We start from the raw sequence: 24769 nt of genomic DNA on the forward strand, positions 1-24769 counted from the left end.
GTAATCTTGTCTAGCAATTCTTACAGCTAATCGGTCCTTACTTTTTATAGCCAAAGTAATGGCTTTCCTCTTCCTCCTACAGTTGGCTGTATACCAGAGGTTACCCTTATTTGATTTGAGGTGTGTCAATGACGTCCCCTTGGATTTTTTAATAAAGAACTTTCCAATTTTCTCTGTTAAGTTCTTGTACATGGCTGGTAAGTTTGACCCCAAGGAATGAGGGGCCACTAAGGTAACAGATGCCAAGACACGCAATTCGATCATAACTAGCTCTTTGATACTGTCAAGTTTCCCTTCTTCACACCTACCTGCATTCCACTTAAGCTTGCGATTGCAGTTTGAGGAAAAAACTTCTTTGGTGGTCATCTCTTGAAGTCCCCTTTTGCTGATCTCATCTCCCCAATGAATTACCATACATAAAGGGTTGTGGTCACTATCTGTTCTTTGTCTGACCTCATATCCACTAGATTAACCCATGACTGGGTGTCCAATAGGATATAATCAATCCGTGATGGGCATCCTAGCCTATTAAAAGTCATTGCTCCCTCACGATCGGAGACAGTACGCCCATTTAAAGCCCGTAGGTTATGTTCCAAAACCAGAGCATTTAACTGGATTGCTCTCGCAGTCCATTTCTTAATGGGAGTAAGGGCTAGTAACGGTATAGTCTGGCTCCTATCTTCATTGTTTAAACCCATTGAATCTTCCTCATCCAGAGGCTCAAAAGTACAGTTAAAGTCCCCCCCCACCAATATTTTAGATCCCTAGATCTCATAGGGAGGGATGATAATTTGCTATCTAGCAACTCTAATATAGGTGAAATGTGGCCACCCGGTAAGCCTCTTGCGTATTCACAAAAGAGTTCTAATATATTATTTCCGGATGGACTTTTTAAGAAGATGTGCAGAATGTCATTTGAGTTTGTATTATGGGTAGTGATGATGCAGTTCAAATTTAACTTTACCCAGATGTGTAAACCTCCAGAGGGACGTCCTTTCCCAGTCGAGACTGCAGGAGTATAGAAGGTTGAGTATCCGTTTTGGTATTGTGGCAGGGGAAACCAGGTTTCTTGGAACATGCATATGTGGAAGGTATTTATGAAGTCATTCCAATCAGGGTTATCAAGGTTTTTTTAAACCTATGTTCCAAGACAAGATATTAATGGTGGTACGAACTGTGGATAATTCTTTTGATAAGATCAGTGTGCTAGATTCCCTTTCTGCTCTGCCTGGGCTGATGGTAGCCATATTATCCCTACCAATATTATTAACTCGTAAGCCCGGAGAAGCGGGCACCACTCTCTCCCCAGATCGTCCAGGGGGCTGTGTTGGAAGTCAGTCTAACCCTTCTAAACCACTATAACGATTGTAACAGGGGAATAAAGGATGGTTAAGCTGAGGACCCAACCAATCCCCATTCGGCTGTCGGTCACCCAAATAGGGTCTCCCCGCTCTCCTTCCAACTAGATTCCAACCTTCTTCTTCAATCCCACCCCACTTGGGGGGAATCTGATAGTTGAAATTATCCCTCCTGTTTCTCCCCCTCCCCATATTAGACGACCTCAGCCAACTCCACCTGTTGTCATGATGCTCCACATGCATATAGAAATATGACAGGGGTTTAGCCATAATCGCAGTCTTGGTGTCACATGGAAGAACGAAACAAATGTATTCCACCAATCGCGGATCCTCAAATGTGACAACAACGCAATCTCCCTTTAAACTTTTCTTGTTTCCGCCTACCCAGGGGGCTCTCTCCACCATGAGCATTTTGTTGTTTATTCCAGGAGGTGGAGGATAATTTCTGTCTAACCAGTGACAAATTTTATTTTTAAGTGGCCAAAATGGTCTGAAATGGCGGGAGCAAGTTCGGGGACGCCTGTCAGAACTATCACATACGGACAGGCATCTGGTGGTAAATTGATGTTCCGGCGGAGGTTTGTCTTCTCAAGATGGGGTAAAGGGGATTTGAGGGCTGGGGTAATAGGGTCAGTTCCGCTCTGAGTGTAAGTGGGAGCAGTAATGGTTGGCTGGTTAGTACAGGCTTTTTTACTCACAGGGATTGGTATTTTGGGCGGGCGGGTCTTGGGAGCGGGGTTATCCCCTATAGAATGCTTCTTGGGAATAGACACGTGATTGCGAGCAGAAGGTGGTACAGTAGGGGCATTAGGGGCGGGATTAACTTCCTTGGGTTTTTGAGCCAAGAGAATAGCCTCGAGCTGATGTTCAATGCTCTGTAATCTGGATTCTAAAGGCAGAAGTAATGATTTGATAAGATCGGACAGGGAATTGAAAAAGGAGGCATTCCTATCCTCTTGGTCGATTGAGGATTCATCACTACTGCTATCATCTGGAATACTAACCAAACTGCTATCAGAGATTGTATCATCTGGGATACCCAGGGGTAAGGGATGGGGTACAAGTTCAACCTTATCACTCCCTACGTTATCATTATTACCCGGTAAAACCCTCCCTTCTACAACAGGTACACTTGCACCAATCTCGTCGTTAATATATCCCAAGGTCTCTTGTGGGATAGGATTAGTGGTATTTACCTTGTGGGTCGTTTGGTTTGTTTTTGGAACTGCGCCTTCCAAACTGCCCCTTTGAGGAAATTATTCTCATGATGGACTACAACTGGTACTGATAATAGGTGGAGGGACAAGGGGTAGTGTTAGGGAACTGGTTGGGGTATGCGGTCTAGCATCTAGCTGGATAGGATGAGGATCAGAGCTATTTAAAGCTTTGATCGGGGAGCGTGCTAGGGCAATATTGCCTAGTGAGGATCTTTTGGCTTGGGCAAGGTCCATCGAAACCCTCTTTTCCATAAGTATTATTCCCTGGTCAATTAAAGAATTGGTGCGGAGAATAAAATTATCTAAAGTGCCAGTTAATTTTTTGGATTTAGCACTTGCCGCTGTCTGACTTCGGGTTTCACGAGCAGACATGTTAATCAACAACTGGAACTAATGATCAGAGAATCACAAAGGGGTGGGTAGCAAATGCCGTTCTGATAGCAATGCCTTGCAATAGGTAGCAATAAATAAAAGAAACTGGAAGCAGAGAGGGGGTGACAGCTGCAAGAATAGTACCAATGAGGCAAAAATGTTCATTTAAAGCAACAACAGGAAGAGGGAACAAAGATAAATTAAAAGACAGGGGGACTGGCCCAGCCCAGGCTCTGCAGGCCTCGGAGGGCCTCAGAGGGTCCGCCCTTTGTCCGAGCTTCGTCCCGGCCTTCGTCCCGCACACGCGTCCCGCTCACGCGTGGGAGAACCTACTATGATACAGGGCGCAGGCTGAAGGGGAGGAGACACGGGAAGAGGCGGCAGGTGTGCGGGATGTTCTAACGCACAGCCTGGTGGGCCTCGCAGTCCCGGTCTCTGGCGGTGTTCAATTATCCAGGCACGGTTCTCCTCCAGCACAGGCGGTCAAAGAAGCAAAGTCCCAAATCGACTGCGAGCGGCTCCCGCGGAGCGGGGGCCGTGAGTCGTCTTTAAAGGGCCAGTTGAGTAGAGCGAGCAGAGGGGAGGGGACACGGGAAGAGGTGGCAGGTGTGCGGGATGTTCTAACGCACAGCCTGGTGGGACTCGCAGTCCCGGTCTCTGCCGGTGTTCAATTATCCAGGCACGGTTCTCCTCCAGCACAGGCGGTCAAAGATGCAAAGTCCCAAATCGACTGCGAGCGGCTCCTGTGGAGCGGGGGCCGCGAGTCGTCTTTAAAGGGCCAGTTGAGTAGAGCGAGCAGAGGGGAGGGGACACGGGAAGAGGCGGCAGGTGTGCGGGATGTTCTAACGCACAGCCTGGTGGACCTCGCAGTACCGGTCTCTGGCGGTGTTCAATTATCCAGGCACGGTTCTCCTCCAGCACAGGCGGTCAAAGAAGCAAAGTCCCAAATCGACTGCGGGGCGCATACAGCTCCTCGTAATACCCTGCAAAACTCTCCGCCAAGTCCACAGGCTCGAGCACGGGCACCCCCTCCGGGGAGACAATCCGAGGCAGTGGCTGGGCGTGTAAAATGCCCTGACACAAGCGGTGTAGCATCTTGCAGGACTTGTCGCCCCATTGATAGACACGACTACGGGTAGCCAACCAAGCCTGCCTGCTCCTTGTCCATGAGGGCTGCAGCATGTTGCTGCTGTGCCAGGGCCAATTGTCGCCGTGCGGGGCTGCCCCCAGCCTCCCGGCTCCTACGCTCCAGCGCCTCTATGTCCGCCTCACCAGGTCGCGCTGTTTGGCCCTACGAGCCGCTGCGCACCAGGAGATGTCTACGCCTCTCAGCGTCAGTTTCATGGCCTCCCACAGGACAGTCGGGGAGTCCACCGAACCCATATTCATGGATAGGTAATGGTCTATTTCAACCGTCATGTGTGACTGGTAATCCTCCTGCGTGAGGTGCCAGGTCGACAAATGCCACCTAAATGGCCGTCTGGCCGGGCCGCCGGCGAGCGTGGTCAAAACCGGCGAGTGGTCCGAGAGCGCCCTCGGCAGGATCTCCGCCGATACCGACCGATAAGCCTGCGCCCGTGGAAGGAAGACGTAGTCCAATCTTGAAAACGCCTCGCGTGCAGCAGCAAAGTATGTGTATTCCCTGCGCGCCACATGTTTATACCGCCAGGTGTACACCCAGTCAAGCCCAGATATCAACGCCTGTAATTTAGTGGCAGGACCCCTCCCATCTGTGGGCCCCTCTCTCCCGGGGTCAGGGGTTAGCGCTGCGCTACGCCATCGGTCACAGCCCAGATCCAGCACATTGTTCCAGTCCCCTCCCACTATGGACAAGGCCTCGGGCATGCCATCCCAGAGGGACAGGAGCTTCTCCACCAGAGACCACTGTAGTGGCGGTGGAGCGTATACACTACCCAAAATCACAGAGTCACCACCAACTACTCCCTGTATAAAGATGTACCTGCCCTGCGCGTCAGACCAGATGCGTTTGTGAACATAAGGCACCCTGCGGTGGATCAAAACTGCCACTCCCCTGGAGCCCCTCATGAAGCCCGCATGAAACGCGTGTGTGTAACCTGCGCGCTGTAGGCACTGCGCCTTCATACCCAGCAAATGCGTTTCCTGCAAACACAAGACATCCACTCCCACTCTCTTAACATACTGGAAGACAGCGCCCGCTTCACCTTGTCCAGCAGACCAGTACATTCCAGCTCATGACGCGCAGCGAGCCGGGGCTTATCCCCCCTCCCCCCTTGTTAGCGGACATTGGGACATGGTAGTATTGACAGACCAAGCACCCACGTGACCTATGTAACGCCGTGTGGAGCTGATAAGGAGCAACATGTTACGCGCAAACCCCCCCCCCCCGAAAACACCCAACCCCATACCCCAACTCCCCCCCCCCACCCCACCCCCCACCCCGTATCTCCCAAACATGGAAGCACCTGTCGCGGCCGGGCTATGACCTGATCTCCAACGGGAAGACCAGGGCCACGTCCAGCAATGGATCCCCACGTGATCGCCCATTAACACAGGCTCTCACTCCCGCCCACCCTGTCTAGTGGGGCAAGGACCCAGCCCGACTCCTCTGTGCACCTGGGCATCCCCTCATCTCACCCCACAATCGTAACCTATGGTCCACTGCAATCAAGAGGCATCTGTCTGCTGTTCCTGTGTAGGAGGGTCTTGGCGGGGAGCCGAGGCAGAGCGCGAGCCCCCGCTCAAGTGTGATCTTCTGCGGCGCCGACGTTGACTCCTGAGGCCTCCCCGGGCAATACCACTTGAGGAGGAGTCCGATTCACTATCCCTAACTGTGTTAAGCTTTATTTTCACCGTTTCGTCGGTCCACTGAAAGACCTCCTCAGGGGTATCAAAGAACAGAGTTCTTGATTGGAAGATGACCCGCAGCCTCGCCGGGTAAAGCAGAGCATACTGGAGTTTAAGACCACGAAGGCGGGCCTTGGCTGCGAGGAACGACTGCCGTTGTTGCTGTACCATCTTCGTGTAGTCGGGAAAGATAAGGATATTGGAGTTGTCGTATGAGAGTGTACCCTTCAGTCTCGCTTGCCGCAGGATGACGTCCCGATCGCCATAGTTCAGGAACTTTGCAATGATTGGCCGCGGGCGCGCTCCCACCGGAGGTTTCTGTACAAGTGCCCCATGGGCCCTTTCCACAACAAAGCAGCGTGAAAGTACGTCTGCCGGGATCCAACCCTCCAGCCAACGGGCCAGGAAGCTCTCTGTGTTGTCACTCTCGCATCCTTCCGGAAAGCCCAGAAAGCGGAGGTTGTTCCGTCTAGCGCGCCCTTCTGCATCCTCCACCCTCAAGGCCTTTTTGAATCTTCTCCATGGCCGCGACTTTTGTCTTTAGGACGGCAACATCGTCTTCCACCTCCAAGAGCCGGGTCTCAGCGCCAGTGATACGCTCCACGGTGTTCCGTAGATCCTGCCAAAGGAGGGTAACGTCAGCCCCGACCGCGCCAATTTTGGCGTCCCGCATGTCTCTCGACTGCCTGATGGCAGCCAGAAGCGCCGCATTATCCGGCGTCGACGCCTGGGACCCCCCGGGGCCCGCCGCCACCGTGAATTTGTCCATCGGGCCCTGCTTGTTCTGGCCCCCTCCTGCTCCTCCTTGCGTCATATCGCCGTGGGGCCTCCCAGCCCTCAAGGTCTCCAAGGCCTGGGAACCCCTCCTAGTTCTCCCAAGGACCAGACCCGGGCACCACGGGCTGGCACTGCAAGCTACTTCAGCAGACCCACTCCACCGGCATTGGATCAATGTCCCAAGCAATTGCTGGCAACAGGGCTTCAATCTTGGGCTCTCCACCAGTCCCTGGGTCAGCCAACTATGAGCAGCGTAGGCAGTACTAGGCGCCGCCCAACTCCCTCACCGGGGCCCGACCAGACCCCCGAGTCAAATCTCCACTCACTGCCACCACAATAGACTCGTTGGCTGCCCGCGCCCTCCCCGCGCTTCAGCAAAGCGGCGACGTGCCAGGCCCCAACAGACCACTCCACTCGGGTGGCCCTTCAAGCAGCAGCGCCCAAGGATCTCCCCAACAGTAGCTGTGGCCGTCTCCCAGTATCACCCGTCCTTCACACCGGGGCCCGATATAGCCCCCGAGTACGCCCCCAACGCCACAGCAGCACTCGCAGCTCACCTCTCGCTCCTCCGGGGCCCGTCTTTGCCACCAGGGGGGTCCCCCCTCACGTTGCGCAGGCCTTATCCACCTGGCCCGACCATGCAGGATGAAACAACGGCTCTCGCCACTTCAGGCCAGTGTCCTCTGGGTCCTGCAACTGGCGACCGGCCCAATCACCACATCCACCTGGGCCTGGGAGCTCAGGGCGACGGCCCTCACGCACCACGGCCGCTCCTGGCACCCCCTCGCCGAACCGCCAGCAGAGCACTGCCGCTGCCATCCGGGACGATGGGAGAATGCGGCACGGGGGGGGTCGACAGGCACCCAGACCCCCCAGGAAGAGCAGGCGCCAAAGTCTTACACCCGGGGGCCGGCAGGCTCACCCCGCCCGGGCAGCCAAAATCGAGCTCCCGGCTGTGTAGGCCTCGCCGGGCCCCTCCGTAGCAGTTGCTCAGCTCAGGGATATCGCCTGCACCGGCGCCGCCTCACGATCCCCTCCGCCAGGGACCCTACCTCAGGCACTGGTACGGGCGCGGCACTCCACTCGCCCCCCGGCGCCCGCAGGAATAATCCGGTCCGGCAGCCCCAAAATGTAGATCCCGGCAGCCTAGGCCGCACCGGAACGTCCCGGGACCAGTCTCGTCGCCGGGCTGCAGCACCGTCCTCCGGGCTCCCACTGGGCGGAAAACGCTACCGAATGTAGCCCGACGTGTCCGCAGCCAGATGCCGTTGCAGGGACCCTATTCCGATGCCCAGGGCCAGGATAATCATTCAGGATTCTTCTAGGCTGGCCGGAGCTCACGCTCTAGACGGCGCCATGCCCGCTGGCCAAGCCACGCCCCCCTTAGTCACTTTTTTTTAAGCTTTCTCTCACTACATTGAGCAAGGATCCTAGTCAGGTTGGGTTGCATTTGACAACGGCGGCCTGATTCCATGTGATGTCTTGGTGATTCCTAGAGGTCTTGTTTCTTGTAGTCAACATCAAAGAGCTCCAGAGCTTTCAGTGGAGCAAACCTGGGTTTCAGGCCGAGTCTAGGTTTGATACCGCCGGTTTGACTCTTGACGACGTGTAGGTCAACTTATGGAGCATTTTAGGTTTAAATCTTTTTATTGAATGCAGCACATATAAAACAACACATATGGTATGTGGTCCAACATTGGAATGGGACGTTTGAATGGTAAGTAGAGCCCAAATAAGGGCGGGCATAGCATTCGAGAACCAACCCGACCAAAAAAGGCATAAATATACAGGAAGTGCTGCTAAAAAAAAAACAAAAGGAGACCCCGTCCTCCACCCCCCCAACTCCCCGTTCCTTCCCACCCCCCGTCCCCCAGTCCAGTGCTCAAATCCACCCCCAGTTGCCCCCCCCCTCTATCCCGTGAGGGACACTCCATTCGCATCCTCCTTAGGAGTCTGCCTCTTTGGGCCCCGTGAGCCGCAACAGCCGGAGGTATCGCGGGCAGGTGAGTTCCCTAAATTCGGTGACCAACAGTGAGCGAAATGGTTGCCAGAGGTCATCATATTTATCTACATCGCCGGCTAAGGTAAGCGACAGCTTTTCCATCCCTAATACATACCACAACCTATGTAACCAGCCGGTAGTGGAGAGAACCGTAGTAGTGCGCCAGTATGTAAGGATGTTCTGTACTGCAGAACCTAGGAACCTAGGGCAATGGCCATCTGGCACCCCCTGCGCGAGCGTAAGGGATATGTCAGTGGATTAGGGAGCCCCAGCAAGGTATAGACAGGGAATCGGGGTAGTTCTGTCTGGAAATGGGTGTCTATGTCATCTATTACCTGCGTCCAGTATGAATGGAGAAGAGGACAGTCCCATAAGAGGTGTAGCAGGGTGCCCGTGTGGCCACATCCCCGCCAGCAATTTTTGTCTTTACTGCGGTCCATCTCATGTATCCGTTCTGGGGTGTAATACCAATATGTGGATATTTTAGTTAGTGTCTCTGTGAGCCCAGTATGGTACGCAGAGTGGCGCGCTCTATAAGAAATCTGGTCCCATTCCTTATGGCTAAGAGTCCTGCCTAGTTCACGTTCCCGACGTTCCCTGCCTGGGTTATAGAGATGTGTTGGTGGGGTTTGTAATAATATGTAGAGGTCGGATATTAATTTGGTGTCAGAGGTGCGGGATAGAAGCCACCTTTCATATGGCTGGAATTTCCTATCTGCTGTCTCCCTCACTTGTGACTGGAGTGCCCAGTGTGAGACTTGCATGTAGCGCATCCGTTCGGTCTCAGGAAAATTATATTCCTGTTTAAAGAGTGGGAAGGGAAGTACTCTGTCTGGGCCCTAGATGTGGTATAGGAAACGGCACCCCGCCGGTCGCCAGTGCGTGAAGGCTCCCTTATCTAAGCCTGGTGTGAAGTCGGGATTATCGACCAATGGTGTAAGTGGAGAGGGGAAGTGGTAAGTTCGTGAATGGCGTTGGTGGCGTCCCAGACCTTCAAGGGGAGCCGTGTGACAAACGAGGCGTAAAGGTTAGTGGGCCGGTGGGCCTTTCGAAGAAATGGGATTTCTTGTAGTGGGTGCCCTGCTACTGCCTGGTCTTGAAAGAGCCAGTGCTTCTCCGACTCCCACTTACTCCATTCCACCAAGTAGTGCAATTGCGCCTCCTGATAGAATTTGAGCAAATCCGGTACCCCCAAGCCCCCTGATTCTGGGGCCAACATGTGGGCGAGGTCCGCTTGTGTTTGCCGTATCCATCCTGCAGGCGGCTGCAGCGGTAATGCCCTGAAGAGGTAGAGGATTTGGGGCAAGACGGTCATTTTGACCGCTGCAATCCTGCCCAACCAAGAAAGGGTGAAGTATTTCCAGCGGCCTAACTCCTCACGTATCCTCCCTTGGAGTGCCGTATAGTTGGCGGCTGTCATGGTTGTGAGTGTGGGTGCCAGCTGGATCCCCAGATACGGCACTGTGCCGGATGTCCATCTGATGGGGAAGAGATTCTGTAGGTAGGCTTTTGTGGAGGGGGACAGGGACAAGTCCAGAGCTATTGACTTGTCCGCGTTTATTTTGAACCCAGCCACACCAGCAAAGGTATCCAACTCCGCTATGCAAGCCGGCAGTGCCGCCCGCGGATTGTCTAGCGAAATCAGGACATTGTCCGCATAGAGACTGATGGTGTGTGTGAAGCCGTCAAACGCTATCCCTGTTGCTGCACGGTTTTGGCGAATTCTCAGAGCAAATGGCTCCATATATAGGGCAAATATTAGGGGTGACAGTGGGCACCCCTGCCTCGTGCCTCTCTCGATATCAAAACTCTCTGAGCTATAGCCATTCACTCGCACCACTGCCGTGGGGAATTTGTAACAAATAAAAATGAGAGTGGGGAACTTCTCCCCAATTCCGTCCTTCACCATGACTCGTTCTAGGTAAGGCCAGTGAACCCAGTCGAACGCCTTTTCGGCGTCCACTGCTAGCATCATTCTTTCCCCTGGCACTCGGGAGGCTTTTTCTATGAGGTGGACGACCCGTTTGGTGTTATCCACCATCTGCCGCTCCAGTATGAAGCCCGCTTGGTCTGGGTCTATGAGGCCCGGTAGGTGAGGGGCCAACCGGGCCGCCAGGATTCCCGTGTATAATTTAAGGTCCACGTTTAGTAACGATATCGGCCTGTAGGAGCCGCATTTAGCCCTAGCTTTCCCTGGCTTGGGAATGACTGTAAGGGACGCACGCAGGAGGTCAGGTGGAATGGCGCCGGGTTCAGAAAAGGTGTTGAAAAGGTGGGTGAGAATCAGTGCTAGCGTAGTGCAAAGCGTTTTGTAAAAGATGGCTGTAAAGCCATCCGGACCCGGAGCTTTCCCCAGCTTGAATTTAGCAATGGCGGCAATCACTTCTTCAATGCGGATATCCCTTTCCAGATATTCCGATTGGGAGGGTGCTAGAGGGGGAGTGTGACTGAGTCCAAGTATTCGGACGCCGCCGAATCATCAACGGGCTGCTTGTATAAAGGGTAGCGTAAAAGTTGCGGAAAGTTTCCGCGATCTGGGCGTCTTCTGTGACTGTGGATCGATCGGGCGGGAGAGTTCTTTGAACTTCTGTTGTTGGCGCACCACTCAGAGTCTATTCGCCAGTAGGCGGCCACATCTGTCCCCTCCGGTGTACTAGGCATGTCGCAGCCTCAGGGCTGCGAACTCCGCGCAGTCCATATCCAGAGCTGCTAGAAGTTTTTGTGCAACTTTGAGTTGCTTCCAAATTCTGGGTGCCCCAGTTCGTTGATGCATTTGCTCAAATTCATGGACGAGCTGCGTGAGCTCATCACGCTTGTGTTGCCTGTCTCTATTCTCTGCGGAGGAAAGAGCCAAAAATTCCCCTGGATCACCGCCTTCATGGCCGCCCATTGCGTCGCACGGGTCGTGTCAGAGTTAGCTTTGTGGGACAGATAGTCTTGGATAGTGCTCTAAATGTGTTTCACCACATTTTTCCTATGTAGTAACGTATCTCTAAGACGCCACACCCTGGGAGGGTATGATGCCAGTGGTAGAGTGAGTGTGGTAGTGACTGGTGCATGGTCCGAGAGTGAGATTACCCCAATCTCAGTCGAGGTGGACAAAGTGCAAACTGGGCTGGAGACTAACAGGTGGTCCAGCCTGGCGTAGGTTTTGTGTGCATTGGAATAATAAGAGTATTCCCTATCGTGCGGATGTGTGCGGCGCAAAGATCATGGAGGTCCAGCTCTGTCATCCGGTCAGTGGAGCTGGAAGAAAGCGCTCCAGTCTGGTGAGTGCGTTGGGCAGACCTATCCAGGACCGTGTCAAAGACCATGTTGAAATCCCCCCCTAGTATAATATGCCTATCTGGCGTGTCTGTGATGTCTGTAAGGGCTGAGTGGAAAAATTGTACCTGACATTCGTTAGGGCTTTATAGGGACCCAATCGTAAACGTGAGACCCCCCAGTGCAAAGCGGTACGCTAGCAATCTCCCTCTCTGCTCGGCACTCTTATGTAGGACTTCCCCCTTAAAATGTCGTGCCACCAGGATCGCCACCCCTGCGGTCTAAGTGGGGCCAGAGGAGAACAATTGAGTTGGGAATTTGCGTGAGCGAAGCCTATGGCAGTCGCGGGCCAGCAAGTGGGTCTCCTGTAGTAAGCAGATGTCTGCCTGTGCATTTTCTAAGTGGGACAAAATCGCCCGTCGCTTAACGGGATTATTTAGACCCCTTATGTTAAGGGTCAGAATCTTAAAGGTTGTGGGCGGCATGTTTTACATAGGAATCAGACACGCTAGTCACCAAGCCTGGTGGGGCACGAGATATGTGTGTGGGAGGGCAATGGTGGGCCGGTCGTGCCGGCGGGCTTGAGCGGCAAAGCTGAGCATCGCAATCAAGTACAGAGCACTGGACGTCCCCCCTCCCTCCTTGCCCTTCCCACCCCCCAAGCTCCCAAAACCCCCCTCACCAACCCCAACTGTGAACACCCAACTAGCAATCATAGTCCCAGGCCTGTACAAACTCAGTCTAGTCCTGTGTTAACGTTACAGTATGCGGGAGTGTGTGGCAGTGGCGACCTCGTTGGCCCCCCATCCTGCCCCCCCAGCCCCATGCGTTGGCAATGCAAAAAACAAACCCCCTCGCACTTGTTGCAACAAGGTCCCTCTGTTGTGTCTTTGGAGACTTCCTGTATCCCTGCTGCTTGCTCCTGTGCCATGGCCGTGGGGTCAGGCTTAAGGCTGCTTCTGGACGAGCATCGGTGTCTCACCTGTTGCCAACCATCCCTGGAAGACTGGGGTGGATTCGGTGTAGATGAGTGCATAGGGGTCCCTTCCTCCCCCGCTGCTTCCTCGTGTTCAATGCCCAGGAAGGTACATGTTTCTCGCAGGGACCCAAGTAGATGGAGGGTTCCCTTCCATTTGAGGATAAGTCTAAAGGGATGGCCCCAGGAGTATGGGATCCCATTGCTCTGTAGGAACGCTGTGACTACCTTAAAGGCCTTCCTTTTTTGTAAAGTAATTGCCGATAGATCCTGGAATAACCCCACAGAGTGTCCCTGGAATGTGAGGGGTTGCTTCTGGGGCACCGCTCTTAGAATGCGCTCCTTCAGGGGGTAGTCAGGTAGGAAGGCCAGAATGTCCGGAGGTGGGGCCGGTGCCCGGCGTGCCAGACCCACTCTGTGTGCCCTGTCTATGCGGATCTCGAAGTCCCCAGGCTCTCCCAGGATCTCCCGGAACAAACGCTGCAAGTAGTCAGTGATATTGTCTCCCTCGGATTTGGATGGCACGCCTGGGACCCGTATGTTATTGAGTCGGGAGCGATTCTCAAGATCCTCAGCGTGCGCCTGTAGATCGGTCAGTTGCTCGTGGAGACGGATGATTTCTTGCTGTAGGAATTCAACTTCCTCCCTCCTGGTGCGATCTGCATCTTCCATTGCCACTACGCGCTCCCCCAGACCATCGACATCACGACGTAGTTCTCTGTGCTCCCCTGCCATATCTTGCTTGAGGGTAGGGGGCGCTAGAGGGCGCACACACGGAATGGCCGCCTAGTTACGTGGCTCCCGTTCCCTGGAAAAGTTATCCTGCCATAATCCTATGCTGCTGAGGAGTAATACCCCACTATTATAGCCTAATTGGTGCGTGGGACGACCCTCCACAATCGAACTAAATTGCAATGCTCTAGCGGCGTCTGGTGCAGAGAGATCGGACCCGAGAGAATTGCCAGTGGTGCCCCTAGAGCTGGAGTGGTGGGGAAGGCCGGCTGCGGACTGGCACTCGAGACCGGTGCTTGACACGAGGTGACGGGCCTCTCCTGCGCCTCACGAACATGGCGCCTGGAATAACCCCACAGAGTGTCCCTGGAATGTGAGGGGTTGCTTCTGGGGCGCCACTCTTAGAATGCGCTCCTTCAGGGGGTAGTCAGGTAGGAAGGCCAGAATGTCCGGAGGTGGGGCCGGTGCCCGGCGTGCCAGACCCACTCTGTGTGCCCTGTCTATGCGGATCTCAAAGTCCCCAGGCTCTCCCAGGATCTCCCGGAACAAACGCTGCAAGTAGTCAGTGATATTGTCTCCCTTGGATTTGGATGGCACGCCTCGGACCCGTATGTTATTGCGTCGGGAGCGATTCTCAAGATCCTCAGCGTGCGCCTGTAGATCGGTCTGTTGCTCATGGAGACGGATGATGTCTTGCTGTAGGAATTCAACTTCCTCCCTCCTGGTGCGATCTGCGTCTTCCATTGCCACTACGCGCTCCCCCAGACCATCGACATCACGACGTAGTTCTCTGTGCTCCCCTGCCATATCTTGCTTGAGGGTAGGGGGCGCTAGAGGGCGCACACACGGAATGGCCGCCTAGTTACGTGGCTCCCGTTCCCTGGAAAAGTTATCCTGCCATAATCCTATGCTGCTGAGGAGTAATACCCCACTATTATAGCCTAATTGGTGCGTGGGACGACCCTCCACAATCGAACTAAATTGCAATGCTCTAGCGGCGTCTGGTGCGGAGAGATCGGACCCGAGAGAATTGCCAGTGGTGCCCCTGGAGCTGGAGTGGTGGGGAAGGCCGGCTGCGGACTGGCACTCGAGACCGGTGCTTGACACGAGGTGACGGGCCTCTCCTGCGCCTCACGAACACGGCGCCTGCGGCGATACCGCCCCCTGGCCTTGTCATCGGCCCAACAAGCTTGGCTCTCCAGCGTCCGTACCACCCTCTTGCCCTCTGCTTGATTGCCATTACCTGTCGGCCGAGGCGGATTCTGTGGCCGGACGGAGGGATCCGGTCCGAGCCCCGCGTGGAGTAAGGTGGGCTGCGGCTGCCGCGAGAAGAGCCTGTTCGGCTGCCGGGACCCCGACGCCTCGGCGTGTGAGCTGACCTCCGGCGGTGCCCTCTGTGTGGTCGCGGCTCGTGGCGGGGGAGCGGCGGGATACGCCTGGCCCTGCCTGTGGCCATGACCTGATACCCTGCTGAGTGGCCGGAGGGGGGACCGGGGTTGCGCCCATCGCCCTTCGGCCCGCTGTGCCTCCGCCGAGGCGAGTGCAATATCCTTGGACTGAACGACTGCTGATGGTCGGAGGGACCGAGGAGGTGACGTGTGATCCTGCTCCTCCCTGGTGCACTACATCTGCCTGGCTGCCTGGGCTCGGGGCATGCGGCTGGCGATTCCATGAGCCTCCTCCCCGATCACGGGTTGTGACTACCCCCACCATAGACTATCCTGCAAGTTGCTGCCTGCCTCTGAAGTGCCGCCTATCCACTAAGGTGTCCCATGCGTGTGTTGCTGCCATATGAACACTGCCCAATTTAAGGACCAACGAACGCTGCTTTCACCTGGCAATACCTTACGGGTGGCCCCTGCTCTGCATCGTTAGGTATCCATCTGCTGCTGGTGTGGGCATCTTGCACTGTATATTCGCCTGGTGAAGTGGGACCTCTTTCCTTCGCTTGGAGACGCCCGGTGTGTCACATCTGGGGGACCCGGCGAGCATTGGAACAAATTGAGACGTGACGCCCTACCTTGCTGGGTGCCGCCCATACCAGAATCAGCAGGCCTGGTGGCGGGGGTGGGGTTAAGAGCGTAGCGGCGAGATGGTGCACCCCGAGAACCGCCAGACCAAAATCAATTTCGACAGTGCTAAGCGAGGGACGAAGACGACTCCTACTGAGCCGGGTCCTAGTTCCGCTTCTCCTCCTACTACTACTACCCCCCCCAGAGAACTGGATCTACATCACCTGTTTCAGGAAATGAGGCAGGGTTTCGCTACGGTGGTGGAGAAAGTTGACAAGATGTCCTCCAGGATGCACGCTTTGGTGCACAAGGTCAATCAGCATGAGGAGCGGATCACGACAACGGAGCAACGGATCTCTGACAATGACGACCTCACCGCTTCTCATACCTCACAACTTGCCCGTATGGATAACCTCCAGCGAATTATAGCAGCCAAGAACGAGGACTTGGAAGCCCGTAGTCGACGCAACAGCATCCGCGTCACGGGAATTCCGGAGTCCACAGACACGGGCAAGATGGAATTATATGTGGAAAAGCTCCTCAGGGGTTCGGTGGGTGAAGAGGCCTTCTCTCCTCCATTCATTGTCGAACGGGCGCACAGATCCCTGGCCCCCGTTCCCAAACCCGGCCTGCCGCCTAGGCCGATCATCGCTCGATTGTTGAACTATCGCGATCGCGATGTAGCTTTAAGAGCAGCTCGGACACATCAAAATCTACACTATAACAGGATTACATTATCCATATATCCTGACTTCACTCCTATGGTACAGGAGGAGAGACGCAAATTCATCGCGGTGAAAAAGAAATTGCGGGAAGCCCAGCTCGACTATGCCCTACTCTACCCAGCGAAGCTGCGAGTGACGCACCAGGGAAAATATTGTTTTTTCACGAATCCACAAAAGGCGGAGGACTACTTAAAGACGATCCGCAAGGGACGTAGGGATGGTCAGGATGCTGAAGCGGACCCCGAGGCTGATCCAGCCGCATCGGCCGATGAGCACTAATTCATGGATGCCTGTAGGACACAGTCCACTGCACTTCATAACTGATGGACTGGTCTATACTATGCAATCTCAGAGGGTTCGGACAGTATGATGACGATTGGGACTACAGGAACACCTCAGTGGTAAAGTATTCCAGGGACCACAACTCCCGACATGGCCTCCACCGAGGGCGGTACAGAACTGGAGGCTAATGGAGGGGGAAGTGGCTGTGTGCCTTCAATGTTGTTGGTGGGGGGTTGCGTTCTGTTGGGAGGGGAGTTCGCAACTTGCATGATTGGGATGCTGGGGTGGGAAGGGGGTTGGGTTGGTTCCGAAAGAGGCTCATATCGCTTGGAATGTCTGTTCGAATTATGCATTAGCACGAGTATTTCTATCGACTCCTTAGAGTAGGCTCTATCTCATCGCACAGGCCAGGACTGGTCCAATTGCTATTCTTCTACCTATGGCTGCTTTGAATGCTAATGCGCATTTGAACTGTATGTCATGGAATATTAGAGGTCTCAATGATGCTAAAAAATGTCGCAATGTCATCGCTTATCTCAATAGGCACCGTGTCCAGGTGGCAATGTTGCAGGAAACCCATCTGTCACCACAAGGGAGCAAGTGGGCTGGAGTCCGCACCTTCTCCTAATACTCCACCTATGCGAGAGGAGTCACAATCCTTATAGCGCGTAGCGTGCCGTTCCATAAGTGCGGTGAACTGGTGGATGGCGAGGGGCGGTATGCTTTGTTGTGGGGCAGACTGGGTCGTGACACCTTCACATTTGTTGTCAGCTATGCCCCTAACGTGGATACACCCGCTTTCTTTACCACATTATGGGAACGGATCATGGATGTAGGCTCGCGCCACGTTATCTGGGGTGGGGATTTCAATCTGGCATTGGTACCACATCTAGATCGGACAGATGGAGTGTGCAACTATAAGCCCAGGGCGCGCAAGTCGCTGGAGGGAGTGATCAAGGAAGGAGGACTGATGGACATATGGCGACACTTACATCCCCAGGGGAGGGAAGGCATACACTTTACCTCACACACGGGTACATGGGCGCGACTAGATTTTTTTCTCCTCACCAGAGGGATTACCACAGAGGTGTTAAGGGCGACACACTTGCCGCGAACATACTCTGATAACAGTCCTGTTCTAATACACCTCCGCGTTCCTGGGTGGGATAGCCCCAGACCACATTGGCGACTCCGGCCTGAAATTCTGTTGGATAGGCTGTTCCGAATTGAGTTGGGCGAGGAGATAGCTGCCTTTTTCCCCAGGAATAAAGGATCAGTGGACTCGGTCGAACACATCTGGGAAGCTTTTAAGCTATGGGGTTCTGAGAGATATTAAAAACACAATTCACACACTAGAGAGGGAGCTGCGAACACTGGAACTCCGCATGGTGGCGGACGGTAGCCCTGACGTACACGCTGCTTTTAGGGAAACATTGTCACAGTATGAGGAAGACATGAAAATGTGGCTGGTCAACACACTGTTAACACAGACTTAGCTGCGCACAACTTAAATGAAATTTATCGATCAAACCTGTTTTATACTTTCTATACATTAACTATTTATTCATATTCATATTAACAATCAATCAATTTCTTCAAAAAACATTGTCTAATGATTTACATATGTTCATCAAAAATAGAGGGATGAGGAAAAATAGTGTCCGTTTCTTTCCCCAGGGATTAGATGCGGTTAATCAGAAAAAAGTGGACACTTGTTACACCGTCTAACCTTCGGTTCAAAGGATGAAGAGTACCCTCAAAAACTCAATGCAATCGGAGGTGCGGTATATATGGTTCATCCGCCCCGCATTGAAGTTACGGCAGTTATCATCGGGTTATCTTCTGTGTGTAAACTGCCAGCCTCACCCGAGGCACCTCTGGGTTATTTGGTGCAGTGTCCAGAGATATGAGGGTTTCCCCACTATACACAGTGCAAAGAAAGAGTGACAAAAAAGGGTGATGTGCAAAAATTATTTAAAAAATGGAAGTAGCCCCAGGGATTTATTGAGGGGTATATTTCCACTGTTGGTTAAAATGGGACTATACTTTTTTGCAGACCGAGTTACTGGGTCTGTTGGTATTTATTGAGGAAGCGTCGACATGTTTCAGCTCCTTGGGCCCTAGGGGTCTATGGAGCTTTCGTCAGGACTTATACACACACAAAACATAAATGGTATACTCACACACTTTGTGCGGTATCTGTTTATCAATTTTTCATTATCTGTAAAGAAATTACATGTTATTATGCAAGTACATATTAGTAGTCACAAAACGATTTCTTCGCATTTGGGGTAACGTGGATAAACAATGTTTTTTAGTAAAACAAGTTTATATACTGCTTTGCATTATAAGGGCAGAATTGCGAGGTAAGTGGGTTCAGTTTTGGCTATTAGCAAGGAGATAGGAAAACTCAGTAGGTATCATGAAAAGGTATGTTGGTCATACGTGCATATATTTAACAACAACATTAGTATATTTTTGAAACTGGTTGTTATGCGCAAAAGAAATGTGTGGGGCGCATTAATAAACAAGAGATCAGACAATGAGCAAGATTGAGACGCCGGGATATATTAAGGTAAAAGCCTCCTTGTTATAAACGATGACAGTGCGCTGTTAAATGCGGCATGTACAACAGGGTCTAAAGTTTTCTTTGCCAGGGAAAATGCTGCATGCTACTTATTATGCGCGTTTATACAAAAATGGGGTTAGAAGCGCAGTGCGGCGATTTACCTTAATTAAGTAGAAGTTGTGCCACTACGGGGGTTCGCTTGTTTTGAGGCCCAGAGCTGTAGACAAAGGACGGAATAGAATTTTAAACGAACGCTGCTTCAGAACGATCTTACCGGTATAGCGGGTGTTCTGTCTCAGGCGCCATTACCCGCGTGGAAGTAGTATCCCAACTTGTGCTGGCTCTGCCCCCGGATGTCTCTGTTGTTCCGGTAGCTCAGTTTTAAAGGAGCCATGTTACGAGAAGTGGAATATTTAAAGGGGCCTCAACAAATGGATGAAAGAGCGCCGTATTGTATACTGAATTGCTCGTATACTCGTGTCGCCTCAATGTTTAAACATAGAATTTTAGAAAAGGGGGGAAGTGGGGGGGGGGCGGTTTGCCTGGTATACTCTTTCTGAGGTTTAGTATTAGAGTTCACAGTGAAGCCCGAATGGTGTAAGCTGAAGTAGGCTTATAGAGATATGTGAATAATTTGCAGGTGGATTATTTTGCAAAATGGTGCCATGCTATATCATCGTTGAGACCATATTCACAAGTACGCAAACGGTCAACCCACCGTTGCTCTTTCTCATATAACACCTTCTCTGCATTATTTGACTTGTCGTACAGCATTTCGATCACTGTCCAATGCATATCATCACAGGAATGATTCATTTCTGTGAAGTGTGAACACATTTTGGTGGTGTTTTTCTTAAGCCTGATATTACTTTTGTGTTCACTGATTCTGGTTTTAATTTTACGACATGTCATCCCTATATACTGTTTTTTACAGGGGCAGCTCACCATATATATAACATGGGAGGAATTGCATGTGGTGTGTTGTTTTTGTGTCCATACAAAATTCTCAGATAACTGTAGTGTTTTTGAGGCAGATGTTGTTTTGCAGGCTGCACAGCTCCCACATGGATAATGTCCTGTCACTGGCGTCATTGTAATATCTCTTGTTTCCATTGGTAGTTTTTGTTTTTGTGGGCGTGTATGTACCAAAGTATCCTTAAGATTCTTCGATCTGCGATTGGCGAACCTAGGTCTTGGCCAATTGAATTTGCCTGTATTTACAATGTGCCAGTTCTTATTTACCAATTTCTGTACAGCATATGTAGCTGGGTTGAAGGTCGTCACACAGGTAGTAAGGTCTGGTGTTGGCTCCTTCTGGTGAGTTTGTAGGAGGCACTCTCTAGGTTGGTTATCAGCTCTTTTCTTGCATTTCCTGATCGTTTTTTCTGTATAGTCTCTGTCTTTCAGTTTTAGGCTGAGTACCTCTGATTGATTTTTATAGTCCTCACTTTTACTGCAATTTCTTTTGAGCCTTAGAAATTGGCTGTACGGTAAGTTATCCCTAAGGGGTTTAGGGTGAAAACTTTTGTACAATAATAGGCTATTTTTAGCCGTTGGTTTTGTATAGGTCTTGGTTTGCAGTGTGTTTTTTTCGGTGAAGATAGTGAGGTCCAGGAAATCCAGTTGTTTATTGTTGCAAGTATAGGTGAAGTTGAGCCAAGGATCCAAGCTATTGAGCCACATGATGAAAGGAGGCAGGTCTTTTTTAATGTCCCAAATCAGAAATATATCGTCTATATATCTCTTCCAGTATAAAATACTGGAAGAGAAAGGGTTTGTTTCATTTAGGACATGTTGGGATTCAAATTGGCTCACATATAATCCGGCCACCGAAGGCGCAAAGGCGCTGCCCATTGAGGTTCCATGGACTTGCATGTACAGGTCACCATCGTATTCAAAGAAATTCTCTTTTAAAGCCATTTTGCAGTATTGGAGGACGAAGTTTCTGGGTGTATTGTAATGCCATTCCTCCATATACAATACATCTTCCAGCATCTGTAGGGTTTCATCTTGTGGTAGACTGGTAAATAATGACTCAACATCTAGTCCCACCAAAGTCATGGTGTTCTGATCAAAAGGAGTATCCATAATCTGCACTAGAAGGTCCCTGGTATCTTTTATATAGGTTTCTGTTTTTTGTACCAGAGGTTTAAGAAACTCATCAGCAAATTTAGATAGGGGCTCTAAGACCGAACCTATCCCTGAGACGATAGGTCTTCCAGGGGGCGGTGACCTGTTTTTATGAGTTTTTGGGAGGGAATAAAAATGTGGGATTTTCGGTTCTTTTTGTATGAGGAATTCTGCTTCCTTTTTCGAAATCCACATTTTTATCTCTGCCTCATACACCATGATGGAGATGGCGTTTTGTAGTCTTTCTGTAGGATCGGTGTCTATCTTCTCATAGAATCTAGTGTCCGACAAAAGGACTAGGCACTGTTGGTCATAATCAGATTTGTTAAGGATTACTGTGCCTCCGCCCTTGTCGGCTGGTTTAATTACAATACTGTCATTGTTCCTTAGAGATTCTAAAGCCAAGCGTTCCTTCTTTGTGAGGTTTTGGTAGGTTCTTTTGTCATTTTTAGTTATTGTGTCTACTCCTTTTAATAAAGCTTGTTCGAAGGTCTGGAACTCAGGTGGTACACTCCCTGTCGGGGGGTTGAAGGTTGATTTCCTTCTTAGTTGGGTATCTCCGTCACTGGGAGGTGTTTCCTTTCCCGAAAAGAAGGCTTTTAATTTGAGAGTTCTGCAAAATTCTGATAACTCACATTTGAGTTTGAAAGTATCTGTTTTTGGGGTCGGCACAAAACCCAAACCCTTGTTCAGGACAGAGTTCTGCTCTTCCGTTAGTTCAATATTGGAGAGATTCACAATTAGGGATTGGTCTTGCTTGTTGATGGCTGGGCAGCCGCCATGCTCCGCGTCTGTACATTTCTCTGCTGGTCGCGCCAGGTTATTGACTTTCTTTTTCCTCTGGTTTGGTTGTGGCCCCTGGATAAAAAAGGCTGTTCTTGTTGGTGCGCACCTTGTTGGCCTGTCATAAGGTGATCTCCAGTGTGTTGCATCTGTTGCATCCCTTGGTTATAGGGGTCCATCCATCCTCCATATTGTGGAATAAACGGTGGGAAATATGGTATGTTAAAGTTCTGGCGATATGGTCGTTGCCATCGGTTGCCCCTTCTGGGTCGTTGATATCTGAAATTGTTTCGACCTCTTTTGTTGGTGTTGTCATCAGAACTGTGGGATGAATTGATGGAGGAATTTTTGCCAATGGATTCATCATCTGAAGTCAGGTCTTGAGGGTTATAATTGTCCTTGTGTAGGGATGCATCTTCTCCTGACTAAACTTTTTTAGATCTTTTCCCAGTTTTTGAAGTTTACTCTGCATGATAAATTCCTTTGTTTCTTCTAGTTCTTTATTGATTTCATCCAACCTTTTCTTAAAGACTAGTGGGTTTATTCCATTCTTTAGCTTGTTTTCACATTCTTGGATCTCTGCTAGAAGTGCTTCCGAGAGACGTTTGGCTGTCTTGATTATTAGCACAAGGTAATCTAAGGTGCATTTCCAAGAGATGGAGGACCAGTCTTTGCGGAATAACAAATCATATAGGAAAATACGTGGTGCGTTGCTTACCCATAGCCCCTTTGGTGCAGTTTTAGCTCTACCAGGCCTATCTCCCTCACAATATTTTCTGGCCTGCCAGTGTTTCCCACGAAACTTAGCCTCCCTGGTAGCCTCTTCCTCATACTGTCTGAACTGTTGTGTTCTGAGCACTCCTTATTTTTAGCAAACTTTAGTTAGGTTAAGCCTACTCTATTGATCCGTGTGCTGCAACTAATAGAGTATACCCAAATACCCTAAAAGTAAACATGAAAATGTGGCTGGTCAACACACTGTTAACACAGACTTAGCTGCGCACAACTTAAATGAAATTTATCGATCAAACCTGTTTTATACTTTCTATACATGAACTATTTATTCATATTCATATTAACAATCAATCAATTTCTTCAAAAAACATTGTCTAATGATTTACATAAACATAATCTCATCCATAGACAAAGCAGCTTTAAACAATTTATACAAAAAAGAAAAACATTAGATTCTCTTGTGTATGTTGTAATTCGCCCAATGCATTTCGGGACTAAAGTAGGGTCCCTTCGTCAGGGGCAACACTGCAAAATAAAATATAATATACAGGCGCATAAGTTGAATTAAACTTATTGGTAACATATACACTTATGAAACTGACCTCCACCAGCAAATAGCACCCAAAAGTGTGTGATGGTGACGAAACATAAAAAACAAAATGAGCACACTCACACTAGAACACGAAAATCCTTGCCTCTGGCTCTCATGAGCTTCTTAAAGTTCAAACCAACTCCTGCAGAGGCGAGCAGCAAAAGTAATGATAACTAACACAATTCAAAACCTACCAGTGTACCCATTAAATGTAAAGACTAGTATGCATACCTGCTACTACTCCAACAACTTGTACAACGCGTAGATAACCGGCTCGACTCAAAGGCACTTCGTAATCAAAATCCTGTTCACAAAAAGAACAGTCTGATCATTACAGAGCAACATCCGTAGTTAACTAAGGGCTAGAAAATAGACCTCCAACAACATTTCTTACCGATTCTCAACGGGCGCAGCTCGTAGCAAAAACCACACGGTGTTCCCTTTCCATCAAAAGTCACTCGCGCTTATGGAAACTACACCATATCCTGGTATATCAAGTCAAACCGCTCTTGCTATTGGACAATGACGCGGTGTTGCTACCAATCCGCATCGATTTTACTTGTGCCGTCCACTACGTCAAAAAATCAAGTGCGGAAGAGACTACCTCTTCTGCATACCCTGCTATATCTAGTCAAACCGCTCTTGCTATTGGACAATAACGCGGTGTTTCTAACAATCCGCATCAATTTTACTTGCGCCGTCCACTACGTCAGAAATCAAATGCGGAAGAGACTACCTCACTCGTTCTATCATGCGAACTAGCTTTATCCTAATAAAGTACCACGAGTTTCAACTGAGTAAAAACTTAAACAATGCGACGCAAAAGACAAATAACGCTAATCTACCCGGATATAATGCAATAAACGGGAAACAATAGACAATATGCAAACCAAATGCGTGTATAGTCACATTTATGACAAAAAGACCAGAATGTAAACAAATGAAGAAAAATAGTGAAAAAAATGAGAACAAAATAAGAGAGTGTTTAAATAAGAAAGGAACATACTCATGGATAATGATAATGAAATTCTGTGGTAAAACCATTTTTCAGCAATAGAATATTCATAAAAAACAGAAATAATACAGTATGTTACCAATATGAACAAGAAACTGGATAGTCATCATTTACAAAATCGTTTCTGATAACATTTACAAGTAACTACTCAATTCAATACGATCATTTAGACCCCCAGGAGTCAGAGTACTAAGCATTTTGATCCAATATGATTCTCTCTGCAACAATTTTTTATTTTTGTTAATGCCCTATAATGTCACTACTTCTAGAATGGTGAATCTCAGTTGAGCTATCGAATGCTTTTTTTCTAACCAATGTGTTGCAAGAGGTGATGTCATGGACTTATTTCTTATTCTGCTCTTATGTTCTGAAATTCGAGTTTTTAGTTTACGTTCAGTCTTT

Source organism: Lissotriton vulgaris, chromosome 9, assembly GCF_964263255.1.
Source record: "Lissotriton vulgaris chromosome 9, aLisVul1.2, whole genome shotgun sequence".
NCBI lineage: Eukaryota > Metazoa > Chordata > Amphibia > Caudata > Salamandridae > Lissotriton > Lissotriton vulgaris.